We start from the raw sequence: 12,810 nt of genomic DNA, 5'->3' as shown, positions 1-12,810 counted from the left end.
AGCCAGTCTGATGTCTGAGAGGTGACATCTCAGTGTGGTGTTTGCTTTTGTTTCAACTGGGAAAGTATTTTTCATTTTCTTTTATCTTTCTTTTACTTTATTATCAGTTCATGGGAGATCTATCCTCTTAATAGCTTCCATTATACATATATTACATCATCCTCAACCATTCATCTGTTGATGGACGTTTAGGTTGTTTCCCTATCTGGACTATTGAGAATAGTGCTGCAATGAGCACAGGTGTGCTGATATCTCCTCCAGATCTTGATATCAATTCTTTTGGAGAAATACCCAGAAGTGGGATTGCTTGATCATATTGTAGTTCTATGTTTAATTTATTGAGGAACCTCCACACTGTTTTCCAGAGTGGCCACAACAGCTTGCCTTCCCACCAACAGTATGCAAGGGTTCCAGTTTCTCAATTTCTTAACATCCTCACTAACACTTTTCTTTCTTTCTTAAATTATAGCCACTCCAACAGATGTGTGGTAATATCTCACTGTGGTTTTGATTTGCATTTACCCTTTTTCATGTACCTGTTGGCCACTGGAAAATGTCCTCTCAGGTCTTTAGCCCTCCCATTTATATTTTATAAGCTTCTTTTTTAAAGTTTTTTTTAAAATATTTTATTTATTTTTCATAAGAGACACACAGAGAGAGAGAGGCAGAGACACAGGCAGAGAGAGAAGCAGGCTCCATGCAGAGAGCACGATGTGGGACTCGATCCTGGGTCTCCAGGATCATGCCCTGGGCTGAAGGGAGGTGTCCCACCGCTGAGCCACCCAGGCTGCCCATCTTTTTAAAATTTTAAATTGATTAATTAATATATAATGAATTGTTGTTTCAGAGGTAGAGATCTGTGATTCATCAGTCTTTTTAAATTTTTATTTATTTATTTTAAAATATTTTATTTATTTATTCATGAGATACACAGAGAGAGGCAGAGACAGGGGCAGAGGGAGAAGCAGGCTCTCTACAGGGAGCCCGATGTGGGACTCGAACCCGGGATTCCAGGATCATGCCCTGGGCCGAAGGGAGGCGTCCCACTGTTAAGCCACCCAGGCGTCCCATTTTTAAAATTTATTGTTTTTTTTCTTTCTTCCATTTTTAAAATTTAAATTGAATTAGCCAACATATATTAATTACATCATTAGTTTCAGATGTACTGTTTTTAAATAATAAAAAAAAAGATGGACACCTGTGTGGCTCAGAGGATGAGCATCTGCCTTTGGCTCAGGTCTTGATCCCAGGGTCCTGGGATGGAGTCACACATCAGGCTCCCTGAGGGATCCTGCTTCTCCCTCTGACTGTCTCTGCCTCTCTCTGTGTCTCCATGAATGAATGAATGAATGAATGAATGAATGAATGAATCTTAGAAAAAGAGATTTTATATATTTGCCGGAAGAGAGAGAACAAGCATAAGCAGGGGAGAGGGAGAGGGAGAAGCAGGTTCCCTGTTGAGAAGGGAGCCTGCTGCAGGGCTGGATTCCAGGACCCTGGGATCATGCCCTAATACAAAGGCAGACACATAACTGACTGAGCCACCCAGGCACCCCTGTAGTGTTCATTAATTCATCAGTTGCATATAACATCCAATAATCATCACATCACGTGCCCTACCTAATCCTCATCACCCATTTACCCCATCCCACCCACACACCTCCAGCCCAGCAACTTTCAGCTTGTTTTCTATAGTTAAGAATCTCTCGGGATCCCTGGGTGGCGCAGCGGTTTGGCGCCTGCCTTTGGCCCAGGGCGCGATCCTGGAGACCCGAGATCGAATCCCACGTCAGGCTCCCGGTGCATGGAGCCTGCTTCTCCCTCTGCCTGTGTCTCTGCCTCTCTCTCTCTCTCTCTCTCTCTCTCTCTGTGACTATCATACAAAACAAACAAACAAAAAAAGAATCTCTCATGGTTTTCTCCTTCTCTGATGACTTCCCATCCAGTTTTCCAAAAACTCCCTTCTGTTATGATCCTCTGCACAGTTTTTTATATTCCACATGTGAGTGAAAGCATACGATAATGGTTCTTCTCTGGTTGAATCATTTCGCTCAGCATCATACCCTCCTTTTCCATCCACATCAATAGAAATGCTAAGTATTCATCCATTCTGATGGCTGAGTAGTGTTCCATTGTATATATATATATGGCACATCTTTTTTATCCATCCATCTGTCCATGGATATCTTGGTTCTTTCCACAGTTGGGATATTGTACACATTGATGTTAGAACATTGGAGTGCAAGTCCCCCTTCAAATCACTACATTTGTATCTTTGGGGTAAATACCTAGTAGTGCCATTGTCAGGTCACAGGGTAGCTCTATTTTTACCTTCTTGAGGAACCTCCATGTTGTTTTCCAGAGTGGCTGTACCAGCCTGCATTCCCACCAGCAGCGGAAGAGGGTTCCCCTTTCTCTGCATCCTCATCAACATTTACTGTTTCCTGTCTTGTTAATTTTAGCCATTCTGACTGGTGTATGGTGATAACTTATTGTGGTTTTGATTTGTATTTCCCTGATGCCAAGTGATGTGGAGCAGTTTTTCTTGTGTCTCTTGGCCATTTGGATGTCTTCTTTAGAGAAAGTTCTGTATAGATGTTGGAAACTAGCCCTGTATCTGATATGTCATTTGTAAATATCTTCTCCAATTCCATAGGTTGCCTTTGAGGTTTGTTGACTGTTTCCTTTGCTGTGCAGAAGCTTTCTATCTTGTTGAAGCCCCAAGAGTTTTTTTTTCACTTTTGTTTCCCCTGCCTTTGGAGACATGCTAGCCCATTTAAAATCAGATAATTTGTTTCATTTTTACTATGCTATTGTAGGAGTTCCTTATATATGTTAGATATTAACCCCTTATCTGTACATGGTCTGAAAATATTCTCTTCCATTTGGTAAGTGACCTTTTTATTTTGTTCATGGTTCCCATTGTTGTGCAGAAGCTTCTTAGTGTAATATATTCTATTTGTAGATCTTCATTTCTGCTGCCCAAGGTTTTTTTTTGTCATATTCAAGAAGTCATTACCAAGACCAATGTCATCAAGCTTTTCTCCTGTTTTCTTGTAGGAGTTTGTGGTCTTACATTTAAGTCGTTGATCCACTTTGAGCTGATTTGTCTATGTGTGGGCAATTTCATTCTTTTGCGTGTAGCTATCCACTTTCCCCAATATCATTTGTTGAAGAGACTATATTTTCCCACTATATATTCTTGACACCTTTGTTCAAGATGCATAGACCTTATATGCATGGATTTAGTTCAGGGCTCTCTTTTCTGTTGCATTGTTCTGTCTCACTGTCAATACTCTTACCTGACAGAGAGCTGGTTCTGAACACAGTTTTGGCTGCTCACACCCCAAAAATCCACACTTGCGAGTTAAGTAATGGGAGGTGAGGAAATGTTTCTATATTCAGGAAGCCACAATGCTGGGAAGATGGTGGACTGCTGTTTCAAACACTGTGTTCCCCATCCATGGGGACTGGGAGTGGAGGATGATTACAAGTGGAAGGCATGAGAGGGAGCCTGCATGCAGGAGAAGCAGGTGGGTGGAACTGGTTTCTGTGGACATGACCCTGAATGACTTGCTGGCACGCAGGAAGGCTGTTGTCCAATGGAGGCAGGACTCATCGCCTGGGAAAGTTTGGTCCTTCACTCCTCAAGGCCAGTGGTCTGCAAATCCCAAAGAAATTAGGTTAGTTCTGCTATAGATCATGGGACTTGGGTCAGCAAGCAATGGGGCACATGCTTGGAGCAAGTGAACACTTAAACCTGGTTGGATTGTTGTCATGATGCCACACTGCTTTGATGAGTGTAGTTTTGGAATGTAGTTTGAAATCAGCGAGAGTGATGCCTCCAGCTTTGTTCTTGATCAAGATGGCTTTGGCTATTTGGTGTATTTTGTAGTTCCATACAAATTTGAGAATTGTTTTTTTATCTTTCTCTGAAAAATGCTGTTGGCATGTTGATGGGGATTGCATTGTATCTGTAGATCATGTTGAGTAGTATGGATATTTTAACCCAATTAATTCTTCCAATCCATGGAAAGGTGATATCTTTTCATTCCTTTCTGTGTATACCAATTTTTTTCATCAGTGTCTCATAGTTTTCTGTGTTTCTTTCTCATCCATGATTATATTTAGTCCAAACTATTTGTTTCTTTTCCTTCTTCCTTTTTTTCACAGAAGACTTTGAATTCTTTTACTTAGCTGTAAACAAGTTCGTTGCAACAAAATTTCTTTTGGTGTGAAGAGCTCCTAACATGTTTTTCTACAGCAGGAAAATATTACTGTTCAATGTCATTGAGAATCTTCCACAGAAATCATGCCAATAGAGTGAGATTATCACAATGTATAGTATATTATTCCACTCTAAGTATATTATTTTCTTGCAATTTTAAAAGTGTACCAACTCACTTGGGTAGTGTAGGAAGTAGGATACTTCAAAAGCCATAGATACAGAGCTTAGGAAGGTAAAGGCTGTGAGTGTCCCTTTTCATTTAATGTATGCTTGATTTTCCATTCTTCACACATAAACAGGCAGTTCCTGCTATTCCCTGGGCCAATAAAGAACAGATCTTCCAAGGAATGGAATTTACTCTGACATTCTCATAGGTATGATGAAGTTTTTCCAAAGCTAAGTGCCAAGATATCAGCAAGTGTAACTTTGGGTAATGGTCCAAACAACAAGCTCTGCTTTCTTGGTGGTGGCAAATGGAGAACTTTGTCTTGTTTTCTGTGAGTAGACACTGAAGCCACGATGTCTTTTGTCTTTGCCTCTCTTCTAGCTGAGTGTGCTCTGCTTACTCCTTGACCCAGAATCTGTGGGGGTTGGGGGTTGGCTCCTAGGCTGTATCTCTAGTCACCACAGAGCAGAGCTCACCTGCCTCTGCCACTATAGACAGGACTATTGCCTGCCTCCAGGTGCCTGCCTCCACCCCTCATGGCACCTCCAGAACAAAGTATATCATTGTTTCTGATGCCATTATAAATGGGATGATTTTATTTATCTTCCAGATACTTTGCCATATGTTATTCATTAGTGTTTGGAAATGCACTGACTTCTGGGGAGCCTGGGTCACTCAGTTGATTGAGCATCTTACTTTGCTATGGTCATGATCCCAGGAGCCCAGGATCAAGCTCCACCAGGGGCTCCCTACTGGACTGGGAGTCTGCTACTCCCTCTCCCTCTATCATTCCCCCTGCTTGTTCTCTCTCTGTCAAATAAAGAAAAAAAAATAAATAATAAATACATAAATAAATAAATCTTTATAGAAATACACTGATATCTGTATATTGATTTTGCATCCTGCAGCTTCCTGATCTGTTTATTAGTTCTGACAGTTTTTCATGGAGCCTTTAGAGTTTTCTGTACATAAGATCATGTCATCTACAAACAGACAGTTTTACTTCTTTTCTGGCATGAACATCTTTTATTTCTTTTCTTGCCTAATTGCTCTGGTTAAGACTCTCAGTACTATGCCAAATAAATGTGGTGAGAATGAGCACCCTTGTCTGTTTCTCGTTCCAGTAGGGAAGCTTTCAACCTTTCATCATTGTGTATGATGTTCACTGGGAATTGCCATATACAGCTTTTATTATGTTGAGGAGTGGCATACTCTATATTTTTCTATACTTGTTATTTCTGCATACCTGTGTCTTTGCACAAAAAGAAAATTCCACTAGTCAGAAAGAGTTACACTCCTGCACTGTTGCTGGGAATGTAAATTGGGAAGCCATTCTGGAAGTCAGTATAAACGTCCCTCAAAATGTTAAAAAATAGAACTACCCTGTGATTCAGGAACTGAGCTACTAGGTATTTACCCAGAGAATATAAAATACTAATTCAAATTCATACACACATGCTGATGTTGCTAGCAGCATTATTTACAATAGTCAAACTATAGATACAGCCCAAATGTCTGTCAGTTGATGAATGCATAAAGATGATATGGTATACACACACACACACACACACACACACATGCGCACACATTGGAATAAGACTGAGCCACAAAAAGGAATGAAGCCTTGTAATTTGCAACAATGTGGATGGAGATAGAATGTATTATATAAGTGAAATAAGTCAGTCAGAGATAGATAAATACCATATTATTTCACTCCTGTGGAATTTAAGAAACAAAGCAAATTAGAATAGGGAAAAGGAGAGACACAGAGAGAGGCAAATGAGGAAACAAAGTCTTCACTATAAATAATAAACTGTTGGTTGCCAGAAGGGAGATATGTGGGGGAATGAGTGAAATAGGAGATGGGGTTAAGGAGGGCATTTGTTCTGATGAGCACTGGGTATTGTAAGAAAGTGTCGAATCATCGTATTGTACAGATGAAACTAATATTACACTGTATGTTAACTAACTGCAATATATTTTATTTTATTCTTTAAATTTTAAAGATTTTTTTTTGAGGTGGGGCAGGGCAGAGGGAGTGGGAGAGGATCTCTAGCTGACTCCCCCACTGAGCACTGGGGCCTGATGCAGACCTTGATCCCATGACCCCAGATCATGAACTAATCTGAAACCAAAGGTCAGATGCTCAATTGACGGAGCCACTCAGGAGCCCCAACTAACTGGAATTTAAATAGAACCTTTAGAAAATGCCCACTCATCAATTTTTGTCACTAAAATAGTTACACTGGCATAAGTCTAGACAACTAGTTAAGAAAGGCCTCTTAATATGATGCAATATAAAACCCAAGAAGCATTCTTTTTTTTATTTAATTAATTTTTATTGGTGTTCAATTTACCAACATACAGAAAAACACCCAGTGCTCATCCCGTCAAGTGTCCACCTCAGTGCCCGTCACCCATTCCCCTCCAACACCCGCCCTCCTCCCCTTCCACCACCCCTAGTTCGTTTCCCAGGGTTAGGAGTCTTTATGTTCTGTCTCCCTTCCTGATATTTCCCAACATTCCAAGAAGCATTCTTGATGAAAAAAATGTAACCTGAATCTATTTAAGCTTTGATATTCATTTTCCAATAAATGGGAAGTATAGGGTTTAGAGAAGCAAGTGATGACACCATAAGGAAACAAAGTCAGAATATGGACATCCTACATGACAGCATGTCTGGTGGTCTTTCAAAGAGTTTTTATCATAAAAAGTTGAGGAGGTAGAGGACCATTACATAGTGAAATGTTTTGCTTACTGAGTTTTCTTTTTTTTTTCTTTTATTTATTTTTTTTAATTAATTTTTATTGGTGTTCATTTACCAACATAGAGAAAAACACCCAGTGCTCATCCCGTCAAGTGTCCACCTCAGTGCCCGTCACCCATTCCCCTCCAACACCCGCCCTCCTCCCCTTCCACCACCCCTAGTTCGTTTCCCCGAGTTAGGAGTCTTTATGTTCTGTCTCCCTCCCTGATATTTCCCAACATTTCTTTTCCCTTCCTTTATATTCCCTTTCACTATTATTCATATTCCCCAAATGAATGAGAACATACACTGTTTGTCCTTCTCCAATTGACTTATTTCACTCAGCATAATACCCTCCAGTTCCATCCACGTTGAAGCAAATGGTGGGTATTTGTCGTTTCTAATTGCTGAGTAATATTCCATTGTATACATAAACCACATCTTCTTTATCCATTCATCTTTCGATGGACACCGAGGCTCCTTCCACAGTTTGGCTATTGTGGCCATTGCTGATAGAAACATCGGGGTGCAGGTGTCCCGACATTTCATTGCATCTGAATCTTTGGGGTAAATCCCCAACAGTGCAATTGCTGGGTCGTAGGGCAGGTCTATTTTTAACTCTTTGAGGAACCTCCACACAGTTTTCCAGAGTGGCTGCACAACTACACATTCCCACCAACAGTGTAAGAGGGTTCCCTTTTCTCCGCATCCTCTCCAACATTTGTGGTTTCCTGCCTTGTTAATTTTCCCCATTCTCACTGGTGTGAGGTGGTATCTCATTGTGGTTTTGATTTGTATTTCCCTGATGGCAAGTGATGCAGAGCATTTTCTCATGTGCATGTTGGCCATGTCCATGTCTTCCTCTGTGAGATTTCTCTTTATGTCTTTTGCCCATTTCATGATTGGATTGTTTGTTTCTTTGGTGTTGAGTTTAATAAGTTCTTTATAGATTTTGGAAACTAGCCCTTTATCTGATAAGTCATTTGCAAATATCTTCTCCCATTCTGTAGGTTGTCTTTTAGTTTTGTTGACTGTATCCTTTGCTGTGCAAAAGCTTCTTATCTTGATGAAGTCCCAATAGTTCATTTTTGCTTTTGTTTCTTTTGCCTTTGTGGATGTATCTTGCAAGAAGTTACTGTGGCAGAGTTCAAAGAGGGTGTTGCCTGTGTTCTCTTCTATGATTTTGATGGACTCTTGTCTCACATTTAGATCTCTCATCCATTTTGAGTTTATCTTTGTGTATGGTGAAAGAGAGTGGTCCAGTTTCATTCTTCTGCATGTGGAAGTCCAATTTTCCCAGCACCATTTATTGAAGAGACTGTCTTTCTTCCAATGGATAGTCTTTCCTCCTTTATCGAATATTAGATGACCATACATTTCTGGGTTCTCTATTCTGTTCCATTGATCTATGTGTCTGTTTTTGTGCCAGTACCACACTGTCTTGATGACCACAGCTTTGTAGTACAACCTGAAATCTGGCATTGTGATGCCCCCAGCTATGGTTTTCTTTTTTAAAATTGCCCTGGCTATTCGGGGTCTTTTCTGATTCCACACAAATCTTAAAATAATTTGTTCTAACTCTCTGAAGAAAGTCCATGGTATTTTGATAGGGATTGCATTAAACGTATAAATTGCCCTGGGTAACATTGACATTTTTACAATATTAATTCTGCCAATCCATGAGCATGGAATATTTTTCCATCTCTTTGTGTCTTCCTCAATTTCTTTCAGAAGTGTTCTATAGTTTTTAGGGTATAGATCTTTTAACTCTTTGGTTAGGTTTATTCCTAGGTATCTTATGCTTTTGGGTGCAATTGTAAATGGGATTGACTCCTTAATTTCTCTTTCTTCAGTCTCATTGTTAGTGTATAGAAATGCCATTGATTTCTGGGCATTGATTTTGTATCCTGCCACACTAACAAATTGCTGTATGAGTTCTAGCAATCTTGGGGTGGAGGCTTTTGGGTTTTCTATGTAGAGTATCATGTCATCGGCGAAGAGGGAGTGTTTGACTTCTTCTTTGCCAATTTGAATGCCTTTAATGTCTTTTTGTTGTCTGATTGCTGAGGCGAGGACTTCCAGAACTATGTTGAACAGCAGTGGTGAGAGTGGACATACCTGTCTTGTTCCTGATCTTAGGGGAAAGGCTCCCAGTGCTTCCCCATTGAGAATGATATTTGCTGTGGGCTTTTCGTAAATGGCCTTTAAGATGTCGAGGAAAGCTCCCTCTATCCCAACACTCTGAAGGGTTTTGATGAGGAATGGATGCTGTATTTTGTCAAATGCTTTCTCTGCATCTAACGAGAGTATCATATGGTTCTTGGTTTTTCTCTTGCTGATATGATGAATCACATTGATGGTTTTACAAGTGTTGAACCAGCCTTGTGTCCCAGGGATAAATCCTACTTGGTCATGGTGAATAATTTTCTTAATGTGTTGTTGGATCCTATTGGCTAGTATCTTGTTGAGAATTTTTGCATCCATGTTCATCAGGGATATTGGTCTGTAATTCTCCTTTTTGGTGGGGTCTTTGTCTGGTTTCGGAATTAAGGTGATGCTGGCCTCATAGAACGAATTTGGAAGTACTCCATCTCTTTCTATCTTTCCAAACAGCTTTAGTAGAATAGGTATGATTTCTTCTTTAAACGTTTGATAGAATTCCCCTGGGAAGCCATCTGGCCCTGGACTCTTGTGTCTTGGGAGGTTTTTGATGACTGCTTCAATTTCCTCCCTGGTTATTGGCCTGTTCAGGTTTTCTATTTCTTCCTGCTCCAGTTTTGGTAGTTTGTGGCTTTCCAGGAATGCGTCCATTTCTTCTAGATTCCCTAATTTATTGGTGTACAGCTGTTCATAATATGTTTTTAAAATCGTTTGTATTTCCTTGGTGTTGGTAGTGATCTCTCCTTTCTCATTCATGATTTTATTAATTTGAGTCTTCTCTCTCTTCTTTTTAAGAAGGTTGGCTAATGGTTTATCTATCTTATTAATTCTTTCAAAGAACCAACTCCTGGTTCTGTTGATCTGTTCCACAGTTCTTTTGGTCTCGATATCATTGAGTTCTGCTCGAATTTTAATTAACTGTCTTCTTCTGCTGGGGGTGGGGTCTATTTGTTGCTTTTTCTCTAGTTCCTTTATGTGTAAGGTGAGCTTTTGAATTTGAGATCTTTCCAGTTTTTGAATGGATGCTTGTATTGCGATGTATTTCCCCCTCAGGACTGCTTTTGCTGCATCCCAAAGATTTTGAACGGTTGTATCTTCATTCTCATTAGTTTCCATGAATCTTTTTAATTCTTCCTTAATTTCCTGGTTGACCTTTTCATCTTTTAGCAGGATGGTCCTTAACCTCCACGTGTTTGTGGTCCTTCCAAACTTCTTGTTGTGATTAAGTTCTAATTTCAAGGCATTATGGTCTGAGAATATACAGGGGACTATCCCGATCTTTTGGTATCGGTTCAGACCCGATTTGTGACCCAGTATGTGGTCTATTCTGGAGAAAGTTCCATGTGCACTTGAGAAGAATGTGTATTCAGTTGAGTTTGGATGTAAAGTTCTGTAGATATCTGTGAAATCCATCTGATCCAGTGTATCATTTAAAGCTCTCATTTCTTTGGAGATGTTGTGCTTAGAAGACCTATCTAGTATAGAGAGAGCTAGATTGAAGTCACCAAGTATAAGTGTATTATTATCAAAGTATTTCTTCAGTTTGGTTATTTGGTTTAAATATTTGGCAGCTCCCACATTTGGGGCATATATATTGAGGACTGTTAAGTCCTCTTGTTGGATAGATCCTTTGAGTATGAGATAGTGTCCCTCTTCATCTCTCACTATAGTCTTTGGGGTAAATTTTAATTTATCTGATATAAGGATGGCAACCCCAGCTTTCTTTTGAGGACCATTTGAATGGTAAATGGTTCTCCAACCTTTTATTTTCAGGTTGTAGGTGTCCTTCTGTCTAAAATGAGTCTCTTGTAGACAGCAAATAGATGGGTCCTGCTTTTTTATCCTGTCTGAAACCCTGCGCCTTTTGATGGGGTCATTAAGTCCGTTCATGTTCAGAGTTACTATTGATAGATATGAGTTTAGTGTCATCATATCTATTCAGTCCTTGTTTTTGTGGATTGTTCCACTGAACTTCTTCTTAAAGGGGAATTTTAAGAGTCCCCCTTAAAATTTCCTGCAGAGCTGGTTTGGAGGTTACATATTCTTTCAGTTCCTGCCTGTCTTGGAAGCTCTTTATCTCTCCTTCCATTTTGAATGAAAGCCTTGCTGGATATAGTATTCTTGGTTGCATGTTCTTTTCATTTAGGACCCTGAATATATCCTGCCAGCCCTTTCTGGCCTGCCAGGTCTCTGTGGAGAGGTCTGCTGTTACCCTAATATTCCTCCCCATAAAAGTCAGGGACTTTTTTTCTCTTGCTGCTTTAAGGATCTTCTCCTTATCTTTGTAATTTGCAAGCTTCACTATTAAATGTCGAGGTGTTGAACGGTTTTTGTTGATTTTAGGGGGGGATCTCTCTATTTCCTGGATCTGAATGCCTGTTTCCCTTCCCAGATTAGGAAAGTTTTCAGCTAGGATTTGTTCAAATACATATTCTGGCCCTCTGTCCCTTTCGGCGCCCTCAGGAACCCCAATTAAACGTAGGTTTTTCTTCCTCAGGCTGTCATTTATTTCCCTTAATCTATCCTCATGATCTTTTAATTGCTTGTCTCTTTTTTCCTCAGTTTCCCTCTTTGCCATCAACTTGTCTTCTATGTCACTCACTCGTTCTTCCACCTCATTAACCCTCGTCGTTAGGACTTCTAGCTTGGATTGCATCTCATTTAATTGATTTTTAATTTCTGCCTGATTGGATCTAAATTCTGCAGTCATGAAGTCTCTTGAGTCCTTTATGGTTTTTTCTAGAGCCACCAGTAGCTGTTAAATAGTGCTTCTGAATTGGCTTTCTGACATTGAATTGTAATCCATATTTTGTAACTCTGTGGGAGAGAGGGCTGTTTCTGATTCTTTTTTTTGAGGTGAGGTTTTCCTTCTAGTCATTTTGCTCAGTGCAGAGTGGCCAGAAACAAGTTGTATTGGGAAAAGGAGAAAAAGAGAGAGAAGGAAAGAAAAGAGAAAAAGAAAAAAGAGAAAGAAGAAAAAAAAGGGGAAAAAGAGAAGTAAAAGAAAGAAAAAGAAAGAAAGGAGAAAAAAGAAAAAAGGGGGTGTGGGGTGGGGGAAGCAATCAGAAATCAAGAAGAAAGAAAAAAAAAGCACAAAACAAAACAAAAAACAAAAAACAAAAAAAAACACGGGGGAGTATCTTCCGATTCTGTATACTTTAAGTCCCTTGACTTCCCTTGGAACTGGTCCGTCTCCTTGGTCTTCTGGGGGAGGGGCCTGCTGTGCTGATTCTCAGGTGTTAGCACTTGGGGGAGCTGCTCTGCCCCTGCCTGGTGCAGGGCTCGGTGGGGGTTGTTCACCCCGGGAGGCCCCGGGAGGAAGCCACAGTGGCGGGGGCAGCTCTGGGACCCTGGAGTCAGCTCCCGCAGTAACTCCGGGGCTCTCCGTCTGCAGGGCTCGGGGGCTCCCGGGCGGGGCCACTGATCTGCTCAGTTCCAGGCAGGAGCGTCCTTGCTGTCTTGGACCCTCCCAGCCTCTCTGCCTGTCCCTGGGGGAGGCCGGATCCTGGG

The sequence above is a fragment of the Vulpes lagopus genome, chromosome 2, assembly GCF_018345385.1.
Source record: "Vulpes lagopus strain Blue_001 chromosome 2, ASM1834538v1, whole genome shotgun sequence".
Lineage (NCBI taxonomy): Eukaryota > Metazoa > Chordata > Mammalia > Carnivora > Canidae > Vulpes > Vulpes lagopus.
This window is presented reverse-complemented; position numbering follows the sequence as displayed.